Here is a 16108-nt window from a genome sequence, read left to right as displayed (position 1 = left end):
TTAACAGGTAGACCAAGAATCTGAACAGATAACTGTGAAATAAGTATAATAATTCTAGTATTTAACATTAATGTGCTATTATTATTGCCAGGCCTTGTTCTAAGCACTTTATATGTATTACTATTTTTTAATCTTCTCAACAAACCTGAGTTAGATACTATTAATATTCTTATATTATACACATGGAAACTTAAATACAGAAATATTAAGTAATCTTAATCAAAGTAATTGAGTTAGGAATAGTATGCAAGAAATCTAACTTAAGTTAAAGAAAGCAAAACAAATCAACAATGTTGAGAAAACTAGAAATTTGGAAAACTATAAATCACATCTTCAGCTCATATCATATGCCAAATAATATTCCATTTAATGGAAAATGCTCAATATATAATGTTATATGGATAAAGTAGGATATAAAACTGCAAGTGTAATATGATTTCAAACTGGTAAAATATGAATTGAAAAGTTAAATACAAACAATTAAACCATGGGAACCAGAAGAAAATCCAGATGGATTTTTAATTGATCATGGAATGGGCAAGTATTTTCTAAGTATAAAACAATGTAATAAAAAAGAAAAATCTAGATTTATTTGACTGCAAGCAAAACTTAAAATGCTGTATAAAATAAAATTTGAATCTATAAAATATTTGAAACAAAAAGTAGAAAATATATCATAAAGAGATCGTGCAAATCAATAAGAAAAAATAATGCCTCAACAGAAAAAAAATGAGCAAAAAGCAGGAACATATTAGAAATGAATTAATATAGGTATAAAAGTTACAGAATATGCAATGCTATTATAGCGAAAGAATATAAAATGAAAATGAAATGGCAAAAATGACCCTCTATTCCAATTTACAAAGATTTAAAGTCATAATTCAAAACTTGCTTTAATTTTGATTATAAGCTCTCTGCCTTGGGAATAAATATAAAATTTCTTTAATGGGTCAAATAACTGATACTATTAGTATTTGTATTCTTCATGGGAGGGTAGGGAAGGCAAATGTGATGATTAATTCTATATGTCAACTTGGCTAGATCATGGTACCCAATATTTTGATTAAACACTATTCTAGATGTTTCTGTGAAGGTATTTTTTTGGATGAGATTAACATTTAAATCAGCAGACTTTATGTTAAGCAGATTGTCCTCCATAATATGGGTGGATCTTATTTAGTTAGTTGAAGGCCTTAAGAAAAAGAGACTGAGATCTCCCAAGAGAGGAAATTCTGCCAGCAAATGGCCTCCAGACTTGAACTGAAACACTTCCCTGGGTCTCCAGCGGGGCAGCTTACCCCACAGATTTGGATTTACCAACCTCCATAATCATGCGAGATAATTCCTTAAAATCTCTCTCTCTCTCTATATATATATATATATATACACACACACACACACACACACACACACACACACACACACTCACACACACACACACACACGCACACACCTTATTTCTCTGGAGAACCCTGACTAATACAGCAGCTATCTAAGGGAAAGCAAATATAGTAGTTTCAAATATTAGCAATTTTGAAATGAGAATCTGTTGGGGAAAAAAAATCAATCATCTCATTCATTCTTATACTAGTCAAAATGAATTAATGCTACTTCTTCTACAGTTCTAATTTTGTACACCAAAGAGAAAGTAATGATCTTTTACCATACAATTCCTGCCACTACTGAAAATCTGGGAGAACTTGAACTAGAACTGAAGTATAACCCTGAATGTAAATATACTATGCTTAGATAGAAGAATTAAAAATTTTCTTTAATAGAAGGTGATGTCTCAAAAGGAATTTGTGAAAGGATTAACAGGTAGACCAATGAATCTGAACTAATAATTGTGAAATACACATTTGTAAAATAAACAATTGTGAAATAACTGTGAAACAAACCTATGTCAATCATCCTTGGTAGCTCTCATAGGAAAGTCACCCAGGGGTGAGGGGGGCACAAGGAGTGTTACACATGTGCTGAGCGAGTGGTGGTGGGCAGCACTGCCCTGGTGGCATCTCCCTGTGTCAACCATCAGAATACCAGAATCCTGGACCAGTCCTAACACATCATGGCTCTACTTCTGCACTTGAGATTCTGAAAGTCAGTCTCCAAACTTTATCCCGAAATTGGCTAATCTCTAAATTCAACATTTCCCACAAAACAAAATAACAAAACTCTGTCTACCTGTCCCTCCCTCCCTCCCTCCTCCCTCCATCTTGCAACTCTAAATAATATGGCTTTTAATTACTCTGTCTTCCTCTTTCTCTCCTCCACACTAGCCCTGTGCTCCTTTTCTTTTTCCAGATATGCTTTTGTCTTGTTGACTTTGTGCATATTGTACTACTGTAATACTCTCCCCCCAAATACCAGCTCTCTCAGTTCCTTCACACCTTTTACTCAAAAGAACCTGTCGCAGGTAGTCCTTCTTTGACCGCTCTATCTAGAATCCCATCACTTCCCCTCAACATTTACTATCCCCATTCTGGATTTAGTTCTTAACACACTACATATTTCATTTATCTTATTTGCTATCTGTCTGCCTCACTAGGACAGGAATGTTTGTTTTGCTCACTCTTTATCTCTAATATTTAAAAGTGGTCCACCTCATAGATTCATAATATATTTTTGAATAAACGATGGTGGTTCAGATTCATTAGTGGTAAGATTTATATTCTGAATTATTGTTTGTAAGGAGTACAAAAAATTGGGGGAATGATGTAGAATTTTGGGAATCTGTTTCATGATTAGAATAATTAGAACCATTGACAGGAATTTTGAATCATCTCCCAAGTGAAGTGAACCCACCCATGAAAGAATTCCATAACATTGGTCATATTATCATTGTCTTCTAAACATGCAAGTTAAACATTTTCTACCTTAACACTATTCAATGTTTTTTACGCTCTGGATATTAGGAGAAAATAGCGTCTTGGAATTTCTAATGAAAGGGTAATGAAGTTCTAAAAGGTATAGTATAAATTTAAAATGCATACAAAATTCCTGGTTTTGTAGTTTTATTATTACATGCTTGCTTTTTAGGCTTTTTTTTTCCCCCTACTCCTTTCCTTTCTCTCCCATTGTAGAAGTTCCATTTCATAATGGGCTACTGATCAGACCTGTTATTCTAATGGTGGAATCCCAAAGGAAAACATGTTTCAGATGTGAAGTATTCCCCTCAGATTCCCTGGCGGTCATGGAAAGCAGGAGAAATTCTTGATGTATGAAGTCACTGTCACCATTGTCAAAGCACTGTAGTGTGGGAAGTGAACCGCAAATAAAATCAAAGGGTACTTCTTCCAAAGCAGTATTAGTGCACAAACAACATTTTTTTTCATTACAGTACAAAATATTTCAGATTAAATCTCAATGTTTAAATGTCCAGAGAAAACATCTCAACCTAGGGGCTGGAAATGGCAATTTTTTGGCACATGTGTAAACAATGTATAAGAAATTAAAGACTCTTCATCAAAGTACCAAAACTTAATTTATTTCTGGAAATATGAAACTCTGTATAGATCCAACTTAACTTCCAGAGCAAATGGCACCATAAATTCAATTCTCTATCCTTTGCTTTAAAGAATTAATTTTCAGGTATGCATACTTTCTTTTTTCTTTAAGGGCTTCTTAAGCCTAAATTAAATCACCAAAAGCCTCAATAAAGTAATATTAAAGTTGAACTGAAATCCAGAAGAGCAAGACAGTTTGGAGGTAGGTTAAAATTCCTTTCTTGCTCTTCAACCTTAAATCAGGCTGCTGTACGAAGGTATTGTAATGATCTAAGAGAGTGTGCCATCTTTCATGCCAGGCAGCATATGTTCCAATTTCTGAATTAGAGAACCGCTATTCCCCCGAATTATTATTTTAACTACATAGTCATTCTCAGTATAGATTTAGGTCAGGCACCAAAAATTACTCTATAATATTGAGAGGGAATATCATAACCCTCAGCTCAAAGTAAGAGCATCAGGGCTTCATATCCAGAAACACATTATAGGACACACAGAAAATTAAAAAAAGATTTTGATTATTGCTTAATCTGGGGGTATGAATGTGTTTATGTTTGTAAATGGCACTTCTATACAAGTGGCTCAAATGTGGCAAACCAGCCACAGACAGTCCCAATATAAGTTAAAAAATCAAACATTCAGGCATGGAGTCTTTTTCTTAAGTTGTTTTCAAGCTTCATCCTTTTTTCTGCAATAACTAAAGCAAAGCCACAGTAGCTGCAGCCATTTGCATCTAAGGAAGAGATGTTTTGCTTTGGTGATATAGTTAATGAGTCTAAAAATATTCAGTATAATAATTCTGTCAAAGCCCCCACAGTCTCCTCAATGAGCGGGAGCCTGCAGGATTCCAATGGGGAGCCGAGTAATGAGCTCTCAGCATTCGCTCCCTCACCGTCCAGGCGAAATATACTAGGGCCTCCATGGTTCCACATCATTAGCAACATGAAACAAAGACACATGCTTGACTTTAATAAGCGACTAAAGTTGCTGGCTTACTAGTCTGTTACTGCACGTAAACTCTGTTTCAGTATTTCAAAACAGATCCTTGCAAAGAGAAAGCTGGGAGAGCTTTGAAAAACAGAGTTAGGTTTAATTTAATGTGGCAAATGATTGAGCAGAACGAAAAAAAAAAAGGACACAGGAAGTGATGAGTTTCTGACACTAAGTCTCCCGGGCTCACTGCAGACTGCAGTCTCGCTGTTGGAGATGATGGTTACGGTGGGCTGCAGTGATAGGGCTATAGGCATATGTGACTGAGTTTTAGTTGATATTCTTGCAAGACAGGAAGTGAACAAGCTTATTTCCCACTGGGAAAGGTTCAGACATGATTAACTTGGGCATGACCAAATAGGTCAATAATATGACAATGAATTTCTAGCACAATAATTAAGTGGGAAAATTTGTGTGATTTGTTCTTCTTGTTCTGCATATACCAATAATGAATTAGCATGGATTCATTTAGTTTCTTTTATTAGGTGAACTCACATAGCTACAATTTAAGATAGTGATGGTTCAATTTGAATACTTAAAGTTATTTCTGCAAAACAACATTAAATTATTTTTATTTTATTTTATTTTTGCCGTATACTTTTGAATGCCAGAATTAAAGAAGTGATATGAAATCTATCCATACATACTAATTGCTTTAAGAGTGATAATCCCATCTAACATTAGGTTTTGCTGATATCTGTCAGCAGGATAAAGAAAGAATTATTGGAGAGAGTGAAACAGATAAAAATAAATGCTTCACCTTAAGATATTAGGATTCAATATATTTTACACTAATATGATTCCAGTTAGTTAGTAAACTATTTCAACTTTTCCTTAAATAAGTTTATATACATAATCTCCAAATATTTGCATTGGAAGACAAATAAAAAATCAAAATATCTGCTATTCCATTCCACGCAGAGTTTAATTATATGGTGCTCCCTCAAAACTGTTTTTCTTAATATTAACAATTAACAAAAGAAAGGGCCCATTTTCTGATTTTACATAATTTAATACTGGAACTTAAATGTAGGAGATTCATGTTTTCCTCTTTTAAATTTCATCTTCTTGTTTTGTGTTTGTTTTCTATGATCAGATAATCTTTTCTCAACTCTTTCTCTGCCATTCGATATATAACTATTTTCCCCAAATATTACAAACTAGACATTTTATAAGTATGCCGTTAGCAAGTAGAGGACAAAAACAACAGAGTTCACCAGCAGCCCAATGGTGATATGAAGGATGACATTAAACCATTCTTCGTCTTTGGTTATAGTTATTCAACTATCTTATCCACAAGGATACCACAACACTTTTTATTTTGTAAAAAATGAGTGCATTATCTAAATGGTAGTTAGAGTAAACTTCACCTACAATAGGCCAATCTAGAATAATTCTCTGAGGTTTAGTTTCATTCCACCTACTTTTAATCTCTTCTCCTTTTGAAAAATGAATCTAATTTTCCAATTTAGTTTTCTGGCATTTATTCCACCTGCTCTACAGTTTCTCATCAGTAATTGACACTGGTTCTTTTATCACATGGGCACATTCTTTCAGTGCCCAGGAATGTTTCCCTGGGCATGGATACTATCGGTTTTTCATGAGATCTGGGCTCTTTATTACTATTTACTTTCCCCTTTACAAGTTTATGACAGAGATTTGTGAAGAAGATGGAAGCAAAATAAAAATTCATTGGTTTTTACTTCTATTTATCTTAGGCTTGGTGCTCTCAATGTGGTTGGATCATATAAGCAATTATTTCATTTTTAAAATAAATTATGTTTTATAATGAAATAGCTATATTGGTGCATATAATCTTATCATAAAAGGATATGGTTATTTTTAACACTACATTGTAAATTATGATATGTATGTAAGTTACAAAATGAATCTCTGCTTGTGTAATGCAAAAAATGACATTATTTGATCCTCCATCCGTGTGGAAATAGAGTGTGAGCTTGGAAAGAGACACCCATTCTCTAGAGGTATAGAAACAGATAAAAGACAAGCTATTTCACTGAAGTGTCAATATTGCACTTCCCCATGAAAAATCCAGGGAAGACTATTTGCATGCATGCAAAGATCTTGCCAATGATATAACCTGTTCCTTTTTATACAAGCTTACTTACATCAAGGTCACATTTTATAAGAGAACAGTTTATTTTAAAAATTCACATTTGTGGAGAAGTAGTTCTGGAATGATGGATTAAGAACCTTTGAAAATATACTTTTCTATAAAAGCAAAATTTGCCAAAAACCAACTTTTAAAGAACTCTGAAAATTAACCAAATACTGCCACAATCTGATGAGTATCCATTCAAGAAAATTGGCTGAATTTATGTAATAATATTAAGCTTTGTGGCATTTCAACTTGCCTTGTTCCCACTCTCCTATATACAGGTCCACACAAATATGGAAAACCAACAGCCTCGAAACTACAATAACTGTGAGAACCAGTTGTTATCAGATACTGAAGGCAACAGAACGGGTTTGAAGCTCCCTCAAAAGCCCCATCCCCAGAGAATTGTCACTATTTGACTTGTTTCACAACTTCCGGGAAAAATCCCATACTCAGGGTTTGTCTTTATTTGACAGGCTTCATAGCTGAATACGTGTAAGTAAGCCTGTCCTCATTTGTCTAAAAACAACCAGTGGCAATTGTTTAACATCATAGTTGCTTGAGGGGATGATGCCTGGTGGGGCTAGCATGAGGCTTAACAAAAACTTTAAAGGGAAAAAGTGGGAAATGAGATATCTTTGGAGGGTCTTTGAAAATTTCTGATATAGTACTGGGAATCTAGCAGAGCACATGGATGCGCAGAGCTCTGCACATTTCCGGGAGACATGACAAGATTCCCGTCTCTCCTCTGTCTTCTCGAGGTGCTGCAAAGCAGGAAGTGAAAGTAAAGAAGAGTTGTAAACTGACAGATTGTTGAATGCATGCCCAACACACACACACACAGACTCCTCTGGCAATTATTGTTTCACTGATTCAAGGCTTTTAAAGAAATCTTTGTCAAATCATTAGAGAACCACTAACTGAGCTGAGACTTCAGTAGCTGCACATGACAAAGAATACAAACTTTACAGAATTAGTCCAGAAAATCGCAAAGCAAACAAACAGTAGCAGCAGCAACAATAGCAACAAATACCAACAACAACAAACTCTAGGGAGAGGTCATTTGATTCCCAGTGTTGCCACATTTTATTACTTAAAATGTGCAGTGCTCAACAAAAAATGTTAATATATGGAATGAAACAGGAAAGTGTAGCCCATGAGAAAATAACAAGCAGTCAATAGAAAAAAAAATCAAGGAAAACCCAAATGTTGGATTTCCAAAGCAAAATATTAATCTAGCCATCATATCTATATTCAAAGAACTAAAAGAAACCATATTTAAAGAAGTTAAACTGTACTTAAAGAGAATGGTGGCAGACTAAAAATAGAACATAAAGAAATAAATAAAACTTATAAATAAGAACCAAATAGAATTTCTGGAGTTGAAAAGTACAATAACAAAAATTAAAAATTCAGTAGAGGAGCTCAAATACAGATTTGAAGCAGAAGAAAGAATCAAGTAAATTTAAGATAGATTAATTGAGATTATCCAGTCTAAAAAACAGAAAGAAAAAAGAATGAAGAAAAATGAAAGAAGCCTCAGAAACATATGCATAATAGGAGACATACAATCAGAGGAGAGTCAGAAATAGGCAGAAGTAATATTTGGAGAAATAATGGACAACAATTTCAAATGTTGAGGGAAAATAATCTATACATCTAAGATGCTTGGCAAACTCCAAACAGGATATACTCAGATATCCACATCAAGACCATAGTCAAACTTTTGAAAGACAAAGACAAAAAGAGGTATTTTTTAAAAGTGAGAAAAACAACTCATCACATACAAGGGATCCTCAAAAGCATCAGCATCTGACTTATCAGAAACCGTGGAGGCCAGAGGATGACAAAGTGCTGAAAGAAGACTGTTAACCAAGAATTCTATATCCAGTAAAACTATCCTTCAAATATGAAGCAGGCATTCCCAGATGAGCAAAAACTGAGAGTTTTATTTTCTTTTCTAGCAGACTTGTTCTAAAGAGTATCTTTCAGACTGAAATAAAAGAACACTGGATAGTAACTCAAATCTAAATGAAGAAATAAAGAGTATCAGTAAAAGTAACTACATAGATGAATATAAATTGCCATGAATTGTAATTTTTGGTTGTAACACTTCTCACAGATTTTAAAAACAACTGGATAAAGAATTATTAAACAAAGTTGATGGCGTTGTAATGTAGAGAAATGTCATTTGTATAATAATACTAGCAAAAGACAGAGGTAGCATAGAGCTTTATTGGAGCAAAGTTTTTGTATGACTCATATAAAAATACAGTTAGTATTAATTCAGATTAGACTGTGATAAAATGATAGTTGTAATCCCCAGGGTAGCTACTAACAAAATATCTCAAAAATACATCTAAAAGTAATACCAAGGAAATTCAATTAGCGCACTAGATTATATCTATTTAACAAAGAAGAATGCAGAATGGAGAAACAAAAGGTAGAGTGGAGGAACAAAAAGACACAAAACATTTAGAAAAATTATAGCAAAATGACAAATGCAGGAAAAGCATTTGCCCCCCCCAAAAAATCCAATGTCCCTAATGAAAAAAACATTCAACAAAATAGGGGTAGGAGAAAAGCACCTCAGTTTGGTAAGGGCCATACACAATAGTCCCCACAGCTAACATTATACTTAATGGCAAAAGATTGGAAGTTTTCTCCTGTGGACAAGAAAAAGACAAGAATATCCACATATTTACTGAACATTATACTGGCAGTTTTATATAGGGAAATTAGGCCAGAAAACAAATAAGGCTTTGTTTAGAGAAGAAGTTAAAACTACCTGTGTTCACAGATGATAGCTGACATGTTCCTATATATAGAAAACCTTAAAGAACACCCCCCCCCGAAAACCACTAGTAGAACTAATAAAAGATACTTGTAATAACCTTCCTCAGATTGACAGATACAAGATCAATTTAAAAAAAAAAAAATTATGGGAGGAGATCCAAGATGGCGAAGTCGGTAAACATTGTGCCTGCTTCCTTCCATGAACATATTCAAATTACAACTAATTGGCGTGGCCGGGTGGCTCAGTTGGTTAGAGTGCAAGCTCTTAACAACAAGGTTGCTGGTTTGATTCCCACATGGGCCAGTTAACTGCGCCCTCCACAAACAGATTGAAACCAATGGCTTGAGCTTAGGGCTGAGCTGCCGGTGGAAGGTTGGTGGGCTCAGTGGTTAGAGTGCAGTGCTCATAAGTCAAGGTCATTGGTTTGATACCCACATGGACCAGTGAGAGACAACGACGTAAGCTTGGAGCTGAGCGGCTGGTGGGCAGCTGGTTGGCTCAGTGATTAGAGTGAAGTGCTCATAACACCATGGTCATCGGTTCGAGTCTCACATGGGCCAGTGAGCTGCACCCTCAACAACTACAGTGCTTCCCATGTTTTCGGGGAAACATGGTAGATTGAAAATAACAACTTGACTTGGAACAGAGATGCACCCCCCCACAACTAGATTGAATAACAACGACTTGACAGCCTAGCAAAACACACTATTCCCCAATATTCCCCAATTTAAAAAAAAAGAAAAAAGAAAAATTACAACTAAATTATAGTACTTGGAGAACCATCTGAAATCTAGCTGATTGGAAGTTTTAAAAATAAGGACATGAAGAAGAAGCCACATTGAGACTGACAGGAGGGGAGGAGACATGAAATGGGCCCCAAACCTCCCATGTGGTGTTTGAGAACCAGGAGGGATATCTTGGCCATGGAGGTTTCCCCTGGAGGAGGGAGAGACCCCAGCCCCATTTTGGCCTCCACAGATGAGAGTACTGGTAACAAGAAAAGAAGGCCCCACACATCTAACTGTGAAAAACAGTGGGAATTACAACCATCTGGGTGGGATGGAAGGCTGCGGGAAACCCAGAGGTCCTCTTAAAGGGACTGTGTACAAACTTATTCACTTGCAGGCACTCACCCTGGGCTCTGGCAGAGGGACAGTGACTCATGGGGCATTGGAGGCATATAAGGGCAGACTGAGGTGTGTGGCTTTGGAGCAAAGAGGACAGTCACCACTTTCTCTGTGTGGGGTTCTCTTCCAGTGCAGCTGGCAGGTAGGCGCCATCTTTCCTGTGTTGAGCGCTCCCCATCACAGACAAGTCTGAATCTGATTGGCCTAGTGAGCTCCACTGCTCTGCCCTGCTGACTCACTGGGACCCTGCCCCACCCAACTTTCCCAATATCAGCGGTACATTCTTGGCCAGCAACCAGCCCCACCCAAATTGCACTCTTTCTTGAAAAACTATCTGAATTCTCAGGACCCAGGTGGATAGCAGCTGGCCTTGGTGTGCTCTGAGACTTTTGCTGAGTAGCTCCAGGCTCAGCACAGACAACAAACCAGAGTCTACATTAACATGTTGACGACAACTCTTCCCACTCTAGTGACTCCCTGAGACCCTGACTCACATAACTCGTGTACTGAATGATGCTTTGTCAGGGGCTGAACCTTAGGAAGCTGGCAAGTGGCAGCAGGCCTCGGTATGTCCTGGCATTTCTCAGGGCTACCCCAGGCCTGGTACTGGTGGAAGCTGTCCTCAGTTCACAGTGCAAAAGAAGTGCAAAACTTGTACTCCAAAAATGATGAACGTTATTGGAAGTAATTTAAAAGGACCTAATAAATGGAAAGACATCATATTCATGAATCAGGAGACTTAATATTGTTAAGATGGCAGTACTCTTCAATTTGATCTATACACTCAACTAACTCCCTATAAAAAGCCAGTCTACTTTTTTTTTTTGGGGGGGGGGCGGATTGACAAGCTATTCCTAAAATTTATGTGAAAATGCCAAGATTCCAGCAAAAACACAACACAATCTTGCAAAAGAACAATGTTGGAGGACTCACATTTTCTGATTTTAAAACTTACTATAAAGTGGTGTGATGCTGATATACGGAAAAACACATAGAGGACTAGAATAGAACTGAGAGCCCTGAAATAAACTTCTACATTTACAGACAGTTGAGCTTCGAGAAAAGTGCCAGGAAATTCAATGTGAGAAAAAATAGTTTTCTCAACAAATGGTGCTGGGACAACTGGATGTCTACATGCAAAAGAATGAAGTTGATATCCTGACCTATACCATGCAAAGAAAATGAAATAAAAATGGATCATAGAACTAAATGTAAGAGTTAAAAACTGTAAAATTCCTCAAAGAAAATCTTTATAATTTTGGATTAGGCAAGACCTTCTTTGATATGACACCAAAAGTATCTAGGATGCATGAGGAACTCATACAAATCAACAGAAAGGCAAAGAACCCAATTTAAAAATGGCAAAGGATTTGAATAGATATTTCTCCAAGAAGATACATAAATGACCAACAAGCACATGAAATGATGCTAAACATCATTAGTCATTTGGAAAAGCAAAGCCAAAATGGGATACCACTTCCTACTCAATGAGAGGGCTAAAAAATCAACTGTAACAACAACAAAAACAGCAAAAAGACAAAAACAGAAAGTAAAAGTGCTGATGAGGACACGGAGAAATTGGAATCCTCATGCATTGCTGGTAGAATTGTAAAATGACACAGCCATTTAGGAAAACATACCAATAGCTCCTTAAAATGTTAAACATATATCACCTATGATTTCACTGCTAGGTATATACCCCATAGAAAAGTGAATATATGCTCACACATACACTTGTGCATAAATGTTCACAGCAGTAGTATTAATAACTTCCCAAAATAGAAACAACCCAAATGCCAGTCAAGTGATGAATGGATAAACACAATGTGGTATATCCATACAATGGAATGTTATTCTGCAATCAAAAGAATGATTTACTGATACGGATAAACATCAATGAACCTTAAAACATTATGTTAAGGTGAAAGAAGCCAGTGACAGAAGGCCATATGCTGTATGATTCCATTTATATAAAAGATGCAGACTAGACAAATCCATGGAGACACAAAAGAGATTTGTACTTTGTGGCCTATAGTGTGACTGCTAAGGGGTACAGGGGAGTTTCTTTTTGGAGTGCTTAAATGTTGAAAATTAGATAGTGGTGATGGTTGTATAACTCTGACTATATGAAAAATAACTGAATTCAATACTTTAAAAGGATGAATTTTATGATTTCTAAACTATATCTCAATAAAGCTATTATAAAAAGTCCATGTTTGCAATACAAATAACTAGAACTGATATAATCCCACATTTCTGATTTTATGACATATTTTCATGCTAATAAAATATCTTACTTATATATGGGTCCTCTAGAGAATTCCTAAGGAACTGTTATAATATAAATTTTCAATCTTATGTTACTACTTGTTTAATCATCTGCTTTCTCGCACTCATCTTTAAGCGTATGGACGGCAAAAACAGTCCATCTGGCTTCCACAGTGCTGGAAATAGGCATTTAGTAAGTACTTTTTGAGTTCATGAGTAAATGAATGACTGGATGAGTGAATGAATGAATGAATGAAAGTTAAAAGTTGAATGTCATCAGAAAGTTGGTATGTGTGAAATTAAGACAAAAACAGATGGATGGAACAGATTGTCAAGCACACTCTATAAATAGCCTATGTAGTAAGAGAATCAATTAAAAGAACCATTCTTAACACTTTTATGTAAATATTCCTAATGTAGTAAAGGATAACATGTAAGGCTGCCACAGCAAAAACCCTGTTGAAGAACAAATCTCTTTTCTCATCCTAGGTTGTTCAAGACATCTGTGATCATTAATTTCTTTCCAGATAACCCTATAGCAGGCGGACAACCAACCTGTGCAAATGGCTCCAAGATGTATTTCTTCTCATCTTACACATAGAGCATATTTTCCATTATTGATTAATAAGCAAAAGACAAAATATTATTGAGCACTGACACTATATCAGGTATTGTGAAAAATGCCTTATTTTTATTATTTATCTCAACGACTCCATGGAGTATTACTCTCCCCACTTCCATGTTACAGTAAAGGAAACTGAGACTCAAGGCTGATTTAATTTCTCCAGTGTTATAAAGCAGATAAATCAAGAGAGATGATTTCAACTCCTCTGTGTAAACCAAAACTCATGAGGAGGGACTCTTTGTAATAAAATAAGTTTGGGATTAACAGTAGTCCAATATATGTCTGAATATGGTGACCCAGTATCCAGGGACCTGAAGAACTTGATAATCACACGTTTCATGATCCTCTTAACTAAGAGATTACACTCTTAATATCTGGTGTTTCCAACCAACTAGTCTCCATATTTCCCTATTAAAAACAATTGTAGTCATACCAAAAAAAAATATTGCTCAGATTTTTCCTTAGATGACAAAGGATTTTATTAAAATAATCCTGCATGGTATAAAAATTATTGAGATTCATACATCACTTTTCTTAGTTCACTAAGTAGCACTACTTGTGAATATTAAGAACGATTCCCTTTAAATACAGAGAAGGTTTGTATTTGTAACACCCATAGTCCAATTTTTCTTTTGTTTTTAAAGTCTAAAACAATTGTGAATGTGTGTGGTATATTTTTATTTTCTTTTAAGCAATTGCTGAACACAGTGGAATCTTACCTGTTGGGAAGGTTTTCCATTTTGTAAATCAGTAAGGTTTAATATTGAAATCACATACTTAGTTTTTCCACTGTTATAACAGCATTTTAGTAGTGAAGTTGTAAAAATATAATCTATCTCATGCCTGCCTACAGGGTGACCTATGACAACCAACCATTTTTGTTATTTCCTAATTAAAACAATTCTAAGGTAATTCACTGAAGTGCATTTCAGGTTGCATTACCTGACTGTATGTGTGTCTTAGTATCAAGTGAACTCAGGATACTGTGCCTAGCACATGGAGAAATGGGAATTGCACACATATGTTTGTGAGGCTCTACTGCAAAGCAAGCCGTGTAAGAATGTTTTTATGATTTCTCACATAGGATTCCAAGACTGCTGGTACCACAAAAGCCACTACAATAAAGCCACTGCCACCTGGAGGCTCAGAAGCAGCTAATATTAAATGAACTCAATTCATAGGTTCATTAATTGAAATGACATGACAATACAGAAATACAAATTGACCTAGATGTGACGAAAGAAAAAAAAGAGTGGTATTGGTAGAACACCAATTCAAAACGATTTGATCTGACACATCTTCTTGCAGATGAGCCTCCTGTACACCAAGCAGTTCTTAAAAGGCAAGACTGTTTCTTTCATCTGAGTTCTGAATCTCTTTTCTGTCCATTTTTTTCTCACACATATTTTCATTCTCATTGCTATTGGCACTTTCAGCTCCATATATAAATATTATAAGACTGCGTCTATGTTGAAAAAATAGTAACAAACACTCACTCCTCCCTTGACAAGTGGTCTGTGAAAAAGGTGTCACCCTCTTATTGTCAATCCCTTCTAATCCAAGGTTTTTGAAAGTCTACTCAGTTTGGACTTGACCTTCCTATTTGCCTCCCCGCCCCTTTATTCCCCACCTGCTACAATTGCTCCCATGGAAGTTCCCAGTGACCTTGCCACTTCTCAGCATTCGAAGCTTTCAAACATCTACTGCTTTTCAAACTTTCCTCTACAGTCATGAGATGCATAAGGACATTTAGATCAAGGACCAGACTGCATATAGACTGTGGTCCCATAAGATTATAAGGAAACTGAAAAATTCTTATCACCTAGTAACATCATAGCCATCATAAATCCTAACACAATTCATTACACAAAAACTTACCATTGTGTTACAATTGGCTGCAGTATCCAGTACAGTAACATTCTGTACAGGAATGCAGCCTAGGAGCTGTGAGGTAACATAATTTGTCACCCCAAAAATGTCTATTTGGCATAAGGATTATTTCAGGCTGGTTAATTTTAAGAAACAGCAGATTTGGGAGAAGCTCTGAAAAACAAGCGGAAGTTATCCTTTGTAAAAAGTGTTTACATCAATGAGAGACATCTCCGTGTATAAGCGTGTCTCCCTTGCTGTACCAGAAAGAGGTAGTCGCCTTATCTCAAGAAACTTTTACCAATTCAGAAGACAAGGACAACACGACAACCTTTTTCTTGTTTATTGTGTTTTTCCTGGTAACCGCCCATAACTGACTCAGCCAACACCAACATTTTCCTTTGTCTTCAGCTGGAGATGCTGTTTAAGGTGGTGGCTTCAGCCATTATTGCAAGTTACTCAATTTTCCTAGGTCTCTCCCACATATACAGGAGGCATAGGAGTTATTAAATTTATGTTTGTTTTTCTCCTGTTAATCTGTCTTTTATTACAGAAAAGTCTCAGCCAAGAACCCAAGATGATAGAGGGAAAATTATTTTTCCTCCCCTCCAGAGCAAGAGGCTACACCATATAGCCTAGGTGTGTCATAGGCTATCATCCTGTGTACGTACACTCTATGATGTTCATAAGATGAAACTGCCTAACAATAAGTTTCTAAAAATGCATCCTTTATTAAGTGGTATGTGACTGTACTGTACTTTGTTACAGTGATAAACATCACTGTCTTGTATTTTTCTTGACTCTTAA

The 16108-nt window shown here is 35.9% G+C and overlaps 1 protein-coding gene across 1 annotated transcript in view; it reads right to left on the bottom strand.

The window, feature by feature from the left end:
* Positions 1–16108, bottom strand: part of CCDC178 (coiled-coil domain containing 178) — a 327539-nt gene that overhangs the window by 59986 nt on the left and 251445 nt on the right. The gene's annotated exons all lie outside the window — the stretch shown is intronic.

The sequence above is a fragment of the Rhinolophus sinicus genome, linkage group LG09, assembly GCF_036562045.2.
Source record: "Rhinolophus sinicus isolate RSC01 linkage group LG09, ASM3656204v1, whole genome shotgun sequence".
NCBI lineage: Eukaryota > Metazoa > Chordata > Mammalia > Chiroptera > Rhinolophidae > Rhinolophus > Rhinolophus sinicus.
Note: the sequence above shows the minus strand (reverse complement) of the source record. Positions and strands in the feature narration are given on the sequence as shown.